We start from the raw sequence: 17061 nt of genomic DNA, 5'->3' as shown, positions 1-17061 counted from the left end.
TAATCATATTTAAGATCAATACGAATGTAATCTAGAACGAATACGAATACGAATACGAATACGAATACAAATACGAATTTCAAATACGAATACGAATACCAATACGAATACGAATACGAATACGAATACGAATTACGAATACGAATACGACTACGAATACGAATACGAATACGAATACAAATACGAATACGAATACGAATACGAATACGAATACGACTACGAATACGAATACGAATTACGAATACGGATATGACTACGAATACGAATACGAATACGACAACGAATACGAATACGACTACGAATGCGAATACGACTACGAATGCGAAATGACGCCTTTGGTTGACACTAAGACTTCGAAAATACAGTTAGTGTACTCCTTGAGTGTCACCAGAGTTTCGAATCTAATACGGAAATATGCCTCTGGACCTCTACTGAGTTTCAAATATATCTGCCTCAGAATGTAGACAGAGCTTCGAATACAAAACTAATATACTCTTTTGGAACTCTGCAGAACTTCGAAAATACAGTAATGTACGCTTCTGTGTGATTCCAAATATTCGAAAATATAACTAAGCTAGTAGATAATAGTCATTCGAATGTAGAATAACTAAGGGTTTAGAACACATAACTAATACTACTCACATGGTAATTACTAGTACTACAAAATCAGACCTAAGAATCAACCACCACACATAGGAAAATATGGGATTTTCCTGGGATAACATAACGACCAGTAACGAACCTAGATACAAATAGACAACTCAACTATAAGGAAAATACGGGATTTTCCTGGGTAGTACAACAACACATAAACGGATAAAGTAACAAACAAATAACTAAAACTATAAGGAAAATATGGGATTTTCCTGGAACGATATAACCAACTGTTTTCAAAATTGTAATAAAAGATAACTAAACTGTTTTCATAAGAAAATATGGGATTTTCTTTATCAACAACTTTTCCAGAAAGTAAAGGAACTCGTTCTTTTCAAAACTAAACCGCTTATGAACTCACCAGCTTTATGCTGATTTTCAAACCGCTTGTATTCTCAGGTCAGCGTTAGACAGGTACACCGCAACCATTTGGAGAAGACGGAGCGTCCCGAAGACTCGTCTTTACTTTTGTTTATATTACATATGTAAAACACTTGTACAACTTTACTTTCAAATAGATGTAAACAATATTATGTAATGTAATGTTTTGTGATTACTGCTTTACTATGTGCATTGGATTTGATACTCAACGTGGAGTCAACCCCAGAAATGTTTCCGCCTTTGGTTTTTGGGGTGTGACAGATTGGTATCAAAGCCCTTGTTTATAGTGAACTGGTATACCAAAGCTTACATGGTATAAGACTATAAACATTAAAGGGCCTAAGTGGTCTGAACTAAAAGTATACTCCACGAATATAAGTATTTTCTAAAAGTATACAAGTATACCGACCGTCGAAATCCGTAACTATAAGTAGAACAAAACATAAGTAAATGGGTGTTGTACACTGCGGTTAAACATGGGCAGTTATGTAGTCGTGTCTAGGATCAATATAGCCTGGCCAACTATATTCTTTCGAGACACGGCCAACATGTGTTTGGGAGTGACTGTGGTATGCGGCATGCCTAAAACTTACCCTAATACCACAAACATCGAACCAGCGTCGTAACGAATCATGAAATACTATAGGAGTATTTCTCGAGCAAATCCTTGGTAGAAATCCTCGTTCATGCATTATTCTTTGATCATTCTCTTAGCGATAATTTTCTTGTCTTGATAACTCTATCCTACTTTATCGCTTATTCATCATATATCTGTCATATCTCTTGATTCAATTCAGAGGACTTATCATCCTCTCTTCCTTGACCTTATTTGATCAAGATGCCTCCAAGAAAGAGACCCAGCTCAAAGAACACCAACAACCCTCCGCTGCCACCACCTCCTCTTCAAATCGATCTAGAAACACTTCAGGCAACCATTTCTGCCACCATATCAGCTCTCCTACCTCAACTAAACCCCAATGGTTCAGGAGGTGGTTCCCAAAACCAAAACCAAGAAGTTAATCAGGGACACTGGAAGGAGTCTTCCTATAAAGACTTCATGAACGCAAAACCCACATTCTTCGATGGCACAGGGGTGTCATTTCTTTAACTCGGTGGTTAGAGAAAATCGAATCTATCTTCGAGATTTGTGCCTGTTTGGAATCCGATAAGGTGAAATTTGCCGCCTGTACGCTCACCGATAAGGCTTTGACTTGGTGGAACGGCTGAGTCAAATCCCTGACTTTACCTGTAACCAATATTATGGGATGGGAAGTTATAAAGGAACTACTACATGCGGAGTATTGCCCTCGGGGTGAAATCCAGAAGCTGGAACATGAGCTATGGAACCTGAAGATGAAAGGTTCTGATATCGCCTCTTACACTTCCAGGTTCGACGACTTGGCATTACTTTGCCCGAGAATGGTTACCCCGGAGAGTAAGAAGATAGAGAGATTCATCTGGGGTCTGACCCAGCCAACGAAAGGAAACGTCATAGCCGTGAGACCGGATACATATGACATCGCCAAACGCTTAGCACGGATCTTAATCGATCATAGCGAAGACCTTGAGGAGGCAGCTACCACTCCTGAGCCGACAGTGAGGAGTGGTGAGAAAAGAAAAACTTGGGAAGAAAGAGAAAAGTCAGGCATCGCACGAGTCTTCGAAGAGACAACAAACGATGGCAGTTCACGCTGCCACTTCCCCTGCAGCTATCTCTGTTGTTGGATCCTCAACCCGAAAACCTGCCAATAGGTATGCTGGAACCCTTCCTAGTTGTGACAAGTGCAACTATCATCATCTTACTTCCGGTCCATGTATAGAGATAATTTGCAACAAATGTGGCATAAAGGGTCACATGGCGAAAAACTATAATACACCAACCCAATCAACGAGTCAAACTGTCGGAGCAGGCATTGGTCGGGCCTGCTATGGTTGTGGAGAAATTGGACATCTTAAGCGAAACTGTCCCAAGGCTGTAACACCTAGCAACACCGGAAGAGTTCTAGCGATAGGACAAGAGGAGACAGCCATCGATCCCACCATTGCCACAGGTATATTTTCCCTTGTTAAATTTATATGCCTGTGATTCTTTTCGATTCTAGCACCGAAAGAAATTCGTTAACCATCCATTTGAACATCTTCTAACCCCGTCGTTTGCGAGTAACCGAATATGTATATCTTCGAGATGGTTATCATGTGAGAGCGAGAACGCTTGTGTCGTATCTGTAGATTGTATTCTCAATCCGAGCGATATTCTTTTTCCATTCGACCTAGTGGCAAACTTTTATGAGATGTTTTGATGTCACCATTAGCATGTAATGACTGAGCCTCATTCATGCTGTCTTTCCTAGTTTCGAGAAAGCCATTCGTTCCAACCTTCCTCCGACTCGACTTTCATGATCTTCGTACATCAAAGCTTAAAAATTCTTTCCATGTATTTCTCGTCCGAGTGATCATCGAGAAACGAGAAGTCTACGATTCCTTCCCCGATACTGTTTCCAGAGAATTCTTGGTAATTCATTCCGAACGTGCAGTACAGTCTCGCATTGACCTAATCCCAGGAATTTCCTCGTAGCCAAACCTCAGTGAGCACGATGTGTGCAAGTCAGCAATCCGGACTTGATACGATCACTACGAAGTAGTAGTGGCGCCCTTCGGTCGAACCATTTTCTTGGTCCGTAGATAAGCAAAGCAGACATACTCGTAAACCCTTCCAAAAGCAAAGGAAATAAAGAATTAGTCGACACCGGGAACACCCATGGAAACCTGTCGATTCTTGGGTTCCGTCGACTATAATCGTACACTCATATGGAAGTTTCCCTTAGAACCATCAGACCCTTAGTTACTCTACCATGTGAAAGTGTACCCACTTGTTGGAGGTTTTACCGTGGAAAGATATAGTACGCCTTGGGAAGTGTGGAAAAACTTAATCTGTGGAACCTTAGAATCTTTGAGATCCTCGTTAGGAATCGATTCCATAGCCCTCTCCGAGCTATCTTCAGGACTCAGTAGCAACCATCTTATATTCCGCATATTTATTCGTAAGGCTTGCCGACCTGACTAAACCCTAGTAATTCCTTTGAGGAGATCAAAACCAATGAAAATCTGAACCTTCATGTACGAATCAATTGAGATCGTAGATTGGGAGGTTAACCATGCGTAACAAAGCCACACCCTGACAGTGAGGGTTCACTGGAATGTCAAGCGGAGACCCGATTCCACTTAGGAGCTTGAAGACCCGAAGCAGTATATTCACTCTCATATCTCTTTTCACTTCGTGATCTGTGTTCGAATCTTTGAATTTCGGGACGAAATTCCCTCTAACGGGGGGATAATGTAACAACCCGAAATTCATATCCCTAAATGTAACCTTACTCGCGACTCGTTCCGATCATCTAATCGCCGTTTCCGATTTCGTTTCCGATTCCAACATTTTATTACGTCATTAATGTATATTTTATTTTATGACTTAATAAGTGTCTTAATACCCTTAGATCTCATTCTAACGTCTCATATTAATGATCGGAACATTTCTAGAATCAACCATATCGGGTTACGGCAAATTGGCCGGGTGCGACCAAAAGCCCCGTCTAACGCCAGTATCGGGTAGAATTCTACCGTGTCCCGAACTTGGACACTATTTAAAGTGATCCAAGTCTTCATTTTGAAGCTTTTCCTCCATTCTACAACTTTCACTCCAACCTCTCTCCTCAAACTAGAATTAAAGGTCCAAATCTCAAGTTTAAGGTCTCAAATCTTCAAGGTACCTTCCTATACTCATTTTACATCATATTGAGCCTTCAAATTCGAGTTTAAACCATGGATTAGGACCATTATCATCAGTTTACAGCCCTAGAACAGTCCTAGGCCGTAAACTCATATAAATGGGGTTTTTGGAGCAACAAAACCCTTCCGAACCACAATTAGACATTGTATATGGCTAGATGACTTAATGAAATGGAACTAGAATTCCTCAAACCATGATTTAGAGCCTTATATATGAGTTTATGGCCTAGAATGGTGCTTAGTCCATAAACCCATATTTAAAGGGTTTTTAAGCCCTTAAACCCTTCCATGGATCAAACAAGACTTAGATACGACTTTTAGAATATTGGTTATGGACCTAGAACACTTCAAACATGAATTTTGAGGGGTTTGTATGAGTTTACGGCCAAGGCATGTGCTTGGGCCGTAAACTCCTCAAACATGGGTGTAAACTCACTTCTAAGGTGTTAGAAAGCCATCCAACACCACCAAAAGCCTTGGAATAAATCATAAAACCAACCAAAACTAGTTTAAGGACCTTAAACACATCAAAACTCTTCATTTGAGAGTTTAAGGCCATAGAAGGTGCTCCATGACCGTAAACTCCTAAAAGCATGTGTTATTGTGCCCAAAAATCATTTTAAGGCTTGTAGGAATTTTTAGAATCACATGTGATTAACTTTGAGACATTAAAAACACATATTCATGGGAGTATGAGAGTTTACGTCCATAAGCTCCATGCTAAGGCCGTAAACTCCCTTAAGTGTTGTATTTGGTGATTTTAATTCATTCCAAGCCTTAGGTAAAATTATTCCAAGCATTTCCAAGTGATAATAGCCATTTGTGACCCATTAAGCTCCATAACCCTTGCCAACATGAGTTCACGGCCGTGAACTCATGTGTGGGTAGTGTTTAGGCCATAAACTCATTAGGAAGTTTACTCTTGGGGAGTAAACTCAAATCCCAAGTCCCTCGCTTCAATTCCCGTCCGTAGATGTCACCCGGGTCACTCCAAACACCCGTTTTGAGGTGTTTTCGTTCGTTGGAGTGTGACTTCATATCTAATTATAGTTTATGAATTTAATTAGATATATTTGTATGCCATTTCATATTACATAGGAACCTCGCGTGTTATCAGGCCTCGATTCGACGTTTAGCATCCGAAACCGACACATTTCCGCGTCCGGTGAGTTCATAGCCCTACCCTTTTTCCGTGTTTTCAATGGTTTTTCAATGTTTTCAGGGGGGAATACAAGCAAAAAGTAGAAGTGTATTTTGTAATTAAACTGATTTTCAACTCAATGGTTTTACTTACTAAATGTTTTGATTTCCAAAGATTTGTGATAACTGACGTTTCGAATTGCAGGTTAAACAAAGATTTCTTTTAAGAGTGTTATAACTATATTCTCTTTGAATAAGAAATCATACTAATCATATTTAAGATCAATACGAATTTAATCTAGTACGAATACGAATACGAATACGAATACAAATACGAATATGAATACGAATACGAATTAAGAATTACAAATACGAATACGAATACGAATACGAATACGAATACGAATTACGAATACGAATACGAATACGAATATGAATTATGAATACGAATATGACTACGAATACGAATATGAATACGAATACAAATACGAATACGAATACGAATTACAAATACGAATACAAATACGACTACGAATACGAATACGAATACGAATATGAATACGAATACGAATACGAATACGAATACGAATACGAATACGAATACGAATTACGAATACGAATACGACTACGAATATGAATACGAATACGACTACGAATACGAATACAACTACGAATGCGAATACGACTACGAATGCGAAATGACGTCTTTGGTTGACACTAAGACTTCGAAAATACAGTTAGTGTACTCCTTGAGTGTCACCAGAGTTTTGAATCCAATACGAAAATATGCCTCTGGACCTCTACTGAGTTTCAAATATATCCGCCTCAGAATGTCGACAGAGCTTCGAATACAAAACTAATATACTCTTTTGGAACTCAGCAAAACTTCGAATATACAGTAATGTACGCTTCTGTGTGATTCCAAATATTCGAAAATACAACTAAGCTAGTAGATAATAGTCATTCGAATGTAGAATAACTAAGGGTTTAGAACACATAACTAATACTACTCACATGGTAATTACTAGTACTACGAAATCAGACCTAAGAATCAACCACCACACATAGGAATATATGGGATTTTCCTGGGATAACATAACAACCAGTAACGAACCTAGATACAAATAGACAACTCAACTATAAGGAAAATATGGGATTTTCCTGGGTAGTACAACGACACATAAACGGATAAAGTAACAAACGAATAACTAAAACTATAAGGAAAATATGGGATTTTCCTGGAACGACATAACCAACTGTTTTCAAAATTGTAACAAAACATAACTAAGCTGTTTTCATGAGAAAATATGGAATTTTCTTGATCAACAACTTTTCCAGAAAGTAAAGGAACTCGTTCTTTTCAAAACTAAACCGCTTATGAACTATTTTCAAACCGCTTGTATTCTCAGGTCAGCGTTAGACAGGTACACCGCAACCATTTGGAGAAGACGGAGCGTCCCGAAGACCGTCTTTACTTATGTTTATATTACATATGTAAAACACTTGTACAACTTTACTTTCAAACAGATGTAAACAATATTATGTAATGTAATGATTTTGTGATTACTGCTTTACTATGTGCATTGGATTTGATACTCAACGTGGAGTCAACCCCGGAAATGTTTCCGCCTTTGGTTTTCGGGGTGTGACAGCTCCTCATAGCAGTGTATTAATTCCCTAAACCCTTCCAAGGATTAAACCATCAAGTAGAATTGCTTCTAGGGATCATGTAACACTTCAAAAAACAAGTGGACATAAGGCCTAGGAGCTTATGGCCGTAAACTCAAGGGTTTACGACCGTAAACTCCTTGTGTGAGGTTTATTGGAGAGTAAACTCATGTATGGAGTCCTTTGGAACCCTAAACCCAATAACCTTGTCCCACAACAACTTATATGCAATTCGTAGGGCTTATAACACTTATATAAAGTGTTTATCATGTTCTAGGATGTCTTAACATTTTCAATTAGTAGTTTAAGACTAGTTGGGTGCATATATGTGTGATTATATGTTCAAGTCCTCACTTGACACCTAACAATCCTACACCGTTCAGTTCATCCAAACCACCATCTTCAGGTGAGTTCATACCACTTAATCAATGTTTTAAATGATTTTAAATGCTTTAATGGGGGGGAATACAGGTAGAAAACAATATTTTATCAAATCAATCATATGTATTTATAATTGTGTTGTCATCCAACAGATTTCACATACTATAAAATGTGATGCATGAAATGGTTTTCTGTCTTAAAAATACCTTGGTAGCAAAAGTATTACGTTTGAAATGTTTATTAAAATGACATCAATTCATTGTTAATTATTGTTTCAAAACTCTTAGATGTCTTACAAAACCATTTTTACTTTCTTGGACAAAACTATATCTGTACACTTATGTTCTTATATATGTATTGATGTTATAGTTTTCATCCTTAATTCAGTTTCCCACACTCTTGTGTAGCAAGGGTGTATGAACCTGCATGGACAATCAATTACCTTCCAGTTAACTATTATAGGGATAGTTAGGAGATTTACATAACATTATTCCTATTACAAGGAATTACACCAGATTCAGTTCATTCATGAGTCTATACTATACATTACATGTTACATGAATACGTCTACATCGATACACTTACATGAATACATTTACATATATACATTTATTTGGATGCACTTACATAGATACTTGTACCTCGATACACTTGGATGATTTACTAGTACATTATGTGTAAATTGTCCTGCTTATCCCAGTTCAACGGGATATCTAGACGGGAGTAACCATTCCGGAACCCACCTATTAGAAACAGTGGTAAATGAACATCTACGGATGCCTACAGTTATTACTTATACTAGGGGTACCTTTACGGGACTAACCATTCCTTTAACCAACTGTTCGCTATAGAGGTAAATGACCATCTACGGATGCCTACGGTTAATACTTATATTAGGAGTACCTTTACAAGACTAACTATTCCTTAAACCCGCTGCGGCTACAGAGGAAAATTGAACAATCTACGGATTTTCAAAGGTTATACATTTCGCTAATCGCGATGTCGTGTTCATCCTAATACAAAAGGATAACACTTACATGATTACATTTTTTCCTATTACTTTATTTTGTGATACATTCACATAAATGATGAGTTAGACTAAGTACTGTTAGTAATAGTCAAAAGGAAGGAAAAACTATCATTTTTAAAGCAAAACATTCGGGTCTTGGTAGAAGACTACATTTCATACTAGTAGGAAATACTGGATTTTCTAGGGTTTTCATACTTATATCAACTGTTTCATTTAAAGATTTACATGGCATTCATAACAACTTTCCAAAACAAGACAATGACACTTAATTACTTATGAATTGACCAGCTTAAGGCTGGTACTCGCTTTCAAAATAACTTTCATTCTCAGGTCACCAGTAGACAGGTACGGTGGCCACGTTTTGAGAAGACGGAGCACAAACAAGACTCGTCTTTTATTTTGATTGTATATTTTGGTGACTTGTTACAATGAAAGAACACACATGTATTAAAACTTTACTTTTAATGCAATGGATGATGTTGTTGCTTGTTTACTACTTTACACTGTTGTGATACTATACATGACGTCCTCCACCTCGGAACGTTTCCGCCGTTCTTGGTTTTGGGGTGTGACCGATTGGTATCAGAGCATTATTTATATTGAATATAGTATATCAACCCATAAAAGATATACTAACTATAAATACATTAGGATTAAAACACTCTGTCTAAGGGTTTATACTTTTAAATAATAAAACATTTAAGTAAGTATACGTGCCTGCATTCATACTAAAATCAGTGTCACAATGACAAGAACAAAAGTATTACGATTGTTGAATATCACAAGTAAGCCTGGGGATATATGGTTAGTCTTGGGAATGGCGTAGCCTGATCAACTATGCTGGTCCAAGGAGTGATTAGCGTATGCCCAAGAATGGTTGTGATGTGGCAACAAGTCTAAAAACTTACCAACACAACCATACAGAAATACCATAGGGTATTTGGTCTTACTATAATTATCTTAGTCAGTTCGTCTATTTAGCTATTTATTATATCCCTTTTCTCGCGTAGATTTTAATGGCTGGATTTCACCATGGCGATCCATACTTCCCAAACCAAGGCAACGCTGGATAGCTAGAGGAAGAACCAGAAGATGATCACCAAATCCCTTTGGATGATCACCATGCTGAGGTTTTTTCTGATAGTTCAGACTCAGAGCCTGAAGTCAGCAACCTACCCCCAGCTGCCCAAGACCCAAACCTGAACCCCCGTCCCTCATTTCAAGGACCCACACCTCTGTGGGCCACTAACTTGAATAGATTGAGTCAGGAACATGGTCAACCCATTCCCTACAACGGAGACATAAGTTTCTACAACCTCACTGAGGGAGGTTCTACTGACAGGGTCCTACCCATCATGGTTTGTAGGATTTCTAGGAACACGATACTAGGTCAATCAACTATCAATCGAGTGTTGGAGATTGATGCGAACTCTGGCATTAACACCGTCCGCATTCGCCAACTAGAGTCTGCTCATGAAAGGACTATGGTCCGCAATGTAGCTCTGCAGAGGGAACTTGCTGAAACTCAAGCTGCAGTTAGGGATCTTCGAGCTCAGCAAGTGAGAGCTGACAGGCGTATGAGGGACATGCGACGTCTACTTTCGGGATCAAGAACTCATGCTAGCAGTTCTCGTCACCGATAGAATCTCGACGACTCATCTTTTGGATATAACCTAGTTTATGTAAAAACTTTAGTCTAATTTCCTATCTTTGTAAATCTTAGACCTGTTAGGTCTTGGTCTAGTCATAGTTTTGTCAAAATTTTCCTATCTTGGTCGATGTAAGGCCTACTTCTAGGCCATTTTCCCGAACTTGTTACATCTATAATCCCAGTATTATTGACGGATATCTAATCATATGGAAATTATTATCCAAATGCCATCATCTTCATTTAGTTACACTATTCATTGTGTTGTTGAACTATGGAGAGTTAGTCCATGAGACACACTCATTATTCATTTATTCTTATCCATGTCGTCATCTTTTAAACGTATAGTTAAAGATGCCGCCACGCAGGAACCCCGGAACGTTTCCGTCGTTCTTGGTTTTGGGGTGTGACATTGCAAGGTCCGTGGTGGTGGAAGCTGCATTTGTTGCACTTTGGGAGAGTTCCAGCATAAGTTTTTGTTGGTAAGGGGTTCGCAGGGACAACGGGAGTTACCGTGGCAGCATTGATTGCCACAAGTTGTTGTCTCTTGGAGGATTCTTGCGAAGCCCCTCTTTTCCTCTTGTTCCACCCCTTCTTGTTGCTGTTGACCTTTTATGGTACGGTTGCAGGGATTATTAGGTTCTGTTGTTTCTTGTGATCTATGAGAGATTGTGCCAGCTCCTTGGCACTATCGAAGGTGACAGGCTTGGAAGCTAACACACTTGATTGGATCTGGGGCGACGGTCCCCAGATATATCTCTCTATCTTCTTGCTCTCGAGAACAACCATATCAGGGCATAGGATTGCCAGATCACAGAACCTATTTGTGTAGGTTGATATGTCGGATCCAACCATTTGTAGACCCCAGAGTTCCTGCTTGAGTTTTTGTATATCACCTCGAGGACAATACTCTCTCATCAACATGTCCTTTAAGTGTTCCCAGCTGATAGAATATGCCACCACTAAAGTCAGATACTTAACATGGTCATTCCACCATGTTAGTGCTCTATCAGAGAAGGTACAAGCTGCAAACTTGACCTTGTTGCCCTCCTGGTAAGCACAGATTTCAAAGACAGATTCCATCTTTTCATTCCATTGTCTTAACATCATAACCCCGCCAGTTCCATTGAAGCTGCGGGGTTTGGTGTTCGTGAAGTCCTTGTAGGTGCATTCCCGGGGATGTCCATGGCTTTCGCCATGGTTAGAGGGATGTGCACCTGTTCCCGATCCACTAGGGACAGGAGCGTTGATGGCTGACACAGCAGCTGCTACTGCTGTTGTGAAGGCTTCCTGGAACATAGTGGCATCGAAAGAAGAAGGTGGTTGAGGAGGTTGAGGTGGTGGTGGAGGTGGTGGTATTGGTGTTTCGTTATTCAGGTTACGCCTGGGGTTCCTAACGCCGATATCGGCCAGGCTTGCTATGGTTGTGGCAAAGTGGGCCACTACAAGAGGAACTGCCCTAAATCGGGGATGGCTGGAGGAGTAGGAAGAGTTCTGGCCTTGGGCCACGAGGAAGCGGTAGCTGATCCTACGATAGTTACTGGTACAATTCTCCTCGATAACTCATATGCTTGCATGCTTTTCGACATTGGAGCAAAGAAAAGTTTCGTGAGTCATAAATTTGCACACCTGCTTAAACAAAAACCATGTGCATTAGATAATTCATTCACGGTAGAAATGGCTAACGGGAAAATGGAGAGTACTAACTGCATATACTTAGGTTGTACTTTAACTTTAGATGGCCATATTTTCAAGATAGACCTCATGCCGGTCCCAATTAAATGTTTCGACGTTATCATCAGCATGGATTGGTTCAGTCTTCTTCGTGCTGACATCATGTGCTTTGAAAAAGCAGTTCGTCTTAACCTTCCTAACAACGAAACCTTAGTTATCTATGGCGAAAAACCTAGTACGAGCCTTCGCATCATTTCGTGCATCCAAGCCCAAAAGTGCTTGCGAAAGGAATATCATGCATTCCTCACACACATCGTCGATACGAGTCAAGAGGTGAAAGACATTCAGAAAATCCCCGAAGTACGCGACTTTCCCGACATCTTCCCAGAAGAACTTCCCGGATTACCACCACAACGCCAAGTCGAGTTCAGAATCGACTTAGTGCCAGGAGCTACTCCCGTAGCCAAATCTCGTTATCGTCTGGCACCGGCCGAGATGCAGGAACTTTCCAGTCAGCTTAACAAACTTCTCAAGAAGGGATTCATTAGGCCAAGATTCTCACCATGGGGAGCACCGGTCTTGTTCGTCAAGAAGAAATATGGATAGTTTCGTATGTGCATCGACTATAGAGAACTCAACAAGCTTACCATTAAAAATCGTTATCCTTTGCCCCGCATTGACGATTTATTTAATCAACTTCAAGGATCCAACTACTTTTTGAAGATAGATCTACGATCCGGATATCACCAACTACGAGTGTTAGAGGAGGATGTTCCCAAGACAGCCTTCCGAACTCGTTATGGACAATACGAGTTTGTGGTGATGCCGTTTGGATTAACTAACGTGCCTGCAGTGTTCATGGATCTGATGAATACGGTGTGTCATCCTTACTTGGATTAGTTCGTCATTGTTTTCATTGATGACATACTTATCTACTCTCGAAGTAAGGAGGAACATAGTCAACATCTCCATAGAGTCTTAGAAACATTGCGAGCAGAGAAGCTCTATGCGAAGTTCTCCCAGTGCGAATTTTGGATCCGACGAGTCGTGTTCTTGGGACATGTTGTTAGTGAAGAAGGAATACATGTGGACCCTTCCAATATCAAGGCCATTGAGAACTGGTCAGCACCGAAGACACCTACAGAAATTCGTCATTTTGTAGGTCTCGATGGCTACCATCGTAGGTTCATTCAGAACTTCTCCCGCATAGCGAAACCTCTTACAAACCTGACCTAGAAAGGCGTGGCCTTTGACTGGGAAGAGAAACAAGAAAGAGCGTTCCAAACGCTCAAGCGAGCCTTGTGCACCGCACCAATACTATCTCTCCCTGAAGGGATAGAAGACTTCGTTATCTATTCCGATGCATCAAATCAAGGACTAGGATGTGTTCTGATTCAGCGAGGTAAAGTCATAGCCTATGCCTCGACATAGCTGAAGACACATGAGGTTAACTACACCACCCATGATCTTGAGCTAGGAGCATTTGTGTTTGCTCTGAAGATCTGGAGACACTACCTGTATGGTACAAAAAGCACGATCTTTACAGACCACAAGAGTCTACAACACATTTTCGACCAGAAGGAGCTCAACATGAGACAACGACGGTGGGTTGAGCTACTTAGTGATTACGAGTGCGAAATTCGTTATCATCCGGGTAAAGCCAATGTAGTAGCTGACGCCCTATGTCGGAAAGAATATACTGGTCGTAGAGTCAAATTTTTGACTCTAACTATCCATTCACACTTGTCCACGCAAATTAAGGAGGCTCAGCTTGACGCTTTGAAACCTGAACACGTGGAAGGTGAATCCCTTGGAGGGATGGATAAGAACTTGGAAGTCAAGGGTGGCAGAGCCGTATACCTCATGGATCAGATCCGGACACTGACACACAGTGGCTTCAGAGACTTGGTCATGACCGAAGCTCACAAGACTCATTTTTCTGTCCACCTAGGTTCAGATAAGATGTATCTATATCTTAAAAAGTTATACTGGTGGCCTAACCTGAAAGCAGATATTGCTACCTTCGTGAGTAAATGCCTTACTTGCGAATAGGTCAAGGTCGAATACCAGAAACCCTCTGGTCTTCTACAGCAACCGAAGATACTAGAATGGAAGTGGGAGCAGATCACTATGGACTTCATAACCAAGTTTCCCAAGATGATGGGTGGACTTGATTCCATATGGGTGATCGTCGATAGACTGACCAAGTCTGTACACTTCTTGCCAATCAAAGGAACAGACAAGATGGAGAAACTTACATGAACTTACATTAGGGAGATTATAAGACTGCACGGTGTTCCCATATCCATTGTCTCAGATAAAGATAGTAGATTCACTTCGAGGTTCTTGCAGTCGTTACAAAGTTCCTTAGGAACTAGGCTGGACATGAGTACAACCTACCATTGACAGACCGACGGACAAAGTGAGAGAACTATCCAAACATTAGAAGATATGTTGCGAGCCTGTGTGATTGGCTTCGGGAAAGCATGGGATACTCATTTACCCCTTGTAGAATTTTCCTACAACAACAGTTATCACACGAGTATAAAGGCAACTCCATTCGAGGCCCTCTATGGCCGAAAGTGCAGATCCCCTCTGTGCTGGGCTGAGGTGGGTGATACCCAGTTAGCTAAGGGACGAGTTCCCGAGAGCACTCTCACGGGTCCGGAAATCATTCGGGAAACGACAGAGAAGATCATTCAAATTCGTGAACGACTGAAAGCCTCTAGAGACCGACAGAATAGCTACGCTGACAAGCGAAGGAATCCATTGGAATTCCAGGTGGGCGACCGAGTTCTACTGAAGGTGTCACCCTGGAAGGGCTTAATACACTTCGGAAAGCATAGGAAGCTCAATCCAAGATACGTAGGGCGTTTCGAGATCCTTTCCTGAATCGGCCCCCTAGCTTACAAACTCAATCTACCACGCGAACTCAGTAACGTACAACCTACCTTCCACGTCTCGAACTTGAAAAAGTTTCTGTCCGACGAGACACTTGTTATTCCACTCGACGAGATCGAGATCAATGAGAGCCTCAACTTCGTGGAGGAACCAGTAGAGATCATGGACCGAGAGGTCAAGCAAACAAAGCAGAGCCATATCCCGATAGTGAAGGTTCGCTGGAACGCCAAACAAGGACTTGAATTCACTTGGGAACGAGAGGATCAGATGAAACTAAAATATCCTCATCTTTTCGCTTAGTTATTTTGTAACTTCTTATTTGATTAAATTCTAATTTCGGGACGAAATTTCTTCTAACGGGGGGATGATGTGACAACCCGAAATTTCCATTCTGTATGAACATTATCAAGTCAATAGAAGTTAGAACAGTCGCAGTAAATTTTCAGACTTTTCCGTATAAGTTTGAGTATTACAGGGTTTACACTTAAGGAGATATCAGGAGAGTGGATGCACTAGGGTTTTGTGCGACTTTGTTATTCCAAAACTCTATTATATTAGAGTCATTTCGTGAATAAAATATTTTCTGCCAAAAATCCCAAGACAATATATACGATTTTGAGCCATATTTATTCATTAGTTACATTTCCAACTAGAGAAAAGCCATTTTCTCTCTCACGGATCTTCGGGTTTTCATCCCAAATCGTGAGTGCCTCTTTCTAGTTGTATTAAAGGCTTATTATGTGCTTATTAACCTATATTTCATAAGAAAACAACAAGATCTGAGAGTTTACCGCCCAAGAACACCTTGGGGAGTAAACTCTTTTATAAGGGTAAAATGATGCCTAGTCCTTTCCCCTTCATATGTAACTACCTTAGACATGTATGTTTGTGTATATAAGACTAGAAATCATCCATGAATACCAAGAGTAAGGTGTTCACGGACCAAGAGGTTCTTGGACAGTGAAATCCAAACTCAAGGGCCAAAAGGTGCCTTAACCACTCCTAAAGCCTTGGACAATTACCTTGGTTTACTCCTAGTTAATTTAAGGACCTTAAATCACAAAAAACCATCCCCATGAGAGATTACGGCCGTAATCTTTAAGGGAAATGGTCCTAGGGCCGTGAACTCCTCAAAGGAGTGTATTAATGCCCTAAACCCTTCCAAGGATTAAACCATCAAGTAGAATTGCTTCTAGGGATCATGTAACACTTCAAAACAAAAAATGACATAAGGCCTAGGAGCTTACGGCCGTAAACTCAAGGGTTTACGACCGTAAACTCCTTGTGTGAGATTTATTGGAGAGTAAACTCATGTATGGAGTCCTTTGGAACCCTAAACCCAGTAGCCTTGTCCCACAACAACTTAGATGCAATCCTTAGGGCTTATAACACTTATATAAAGTGTTTATCATGTTCTAGGATGTCTTAACATTTTCAATTAGTAGTTTAAGACGAATTGGGTGCATATATGTGTGATTATATGTTCAATAGGATCATAGTGTGTGTACAAGTCCTCACTTGACACCTAACAATCCTACACTGTTTAGATCATCCAAACCACCATCTTTAGGTGAGTTCATACCCCTTAATCAATGTTTTAAATGATTTTAAATGCTTTAGTGGGGGGAATACAGGTAGAAAACAACATGTTATTAAATCGATCATATGTATTTATAATTTTGTTTTCATCTAGCTGATTTCACATACTACAAAATGTGATGCATGAAATAGTTTTCTATCTTAAAAATACCTTGATAGCAAAAGTATTACGTTTGAAATGTTTATTAAAATGACATCA

This window comes from Lactuca serriola, chromosome 6 (genome assembly GCF_051521515.1).
Source record: "Lactuca serriola cultivar US96UC23 chromosome 6, Lser_US96UC23_V15, whole genome shotgun sequence".
Taxonomy (NCBI): Eukaryota; Viridiplantae; Streptophyta; class Magnoliopsida; order Asterales; family Asteraceae; genus Lactuca; species Lactuca serriola.
Note: the sequence above shows the minus strand (reverse complement) of the source record.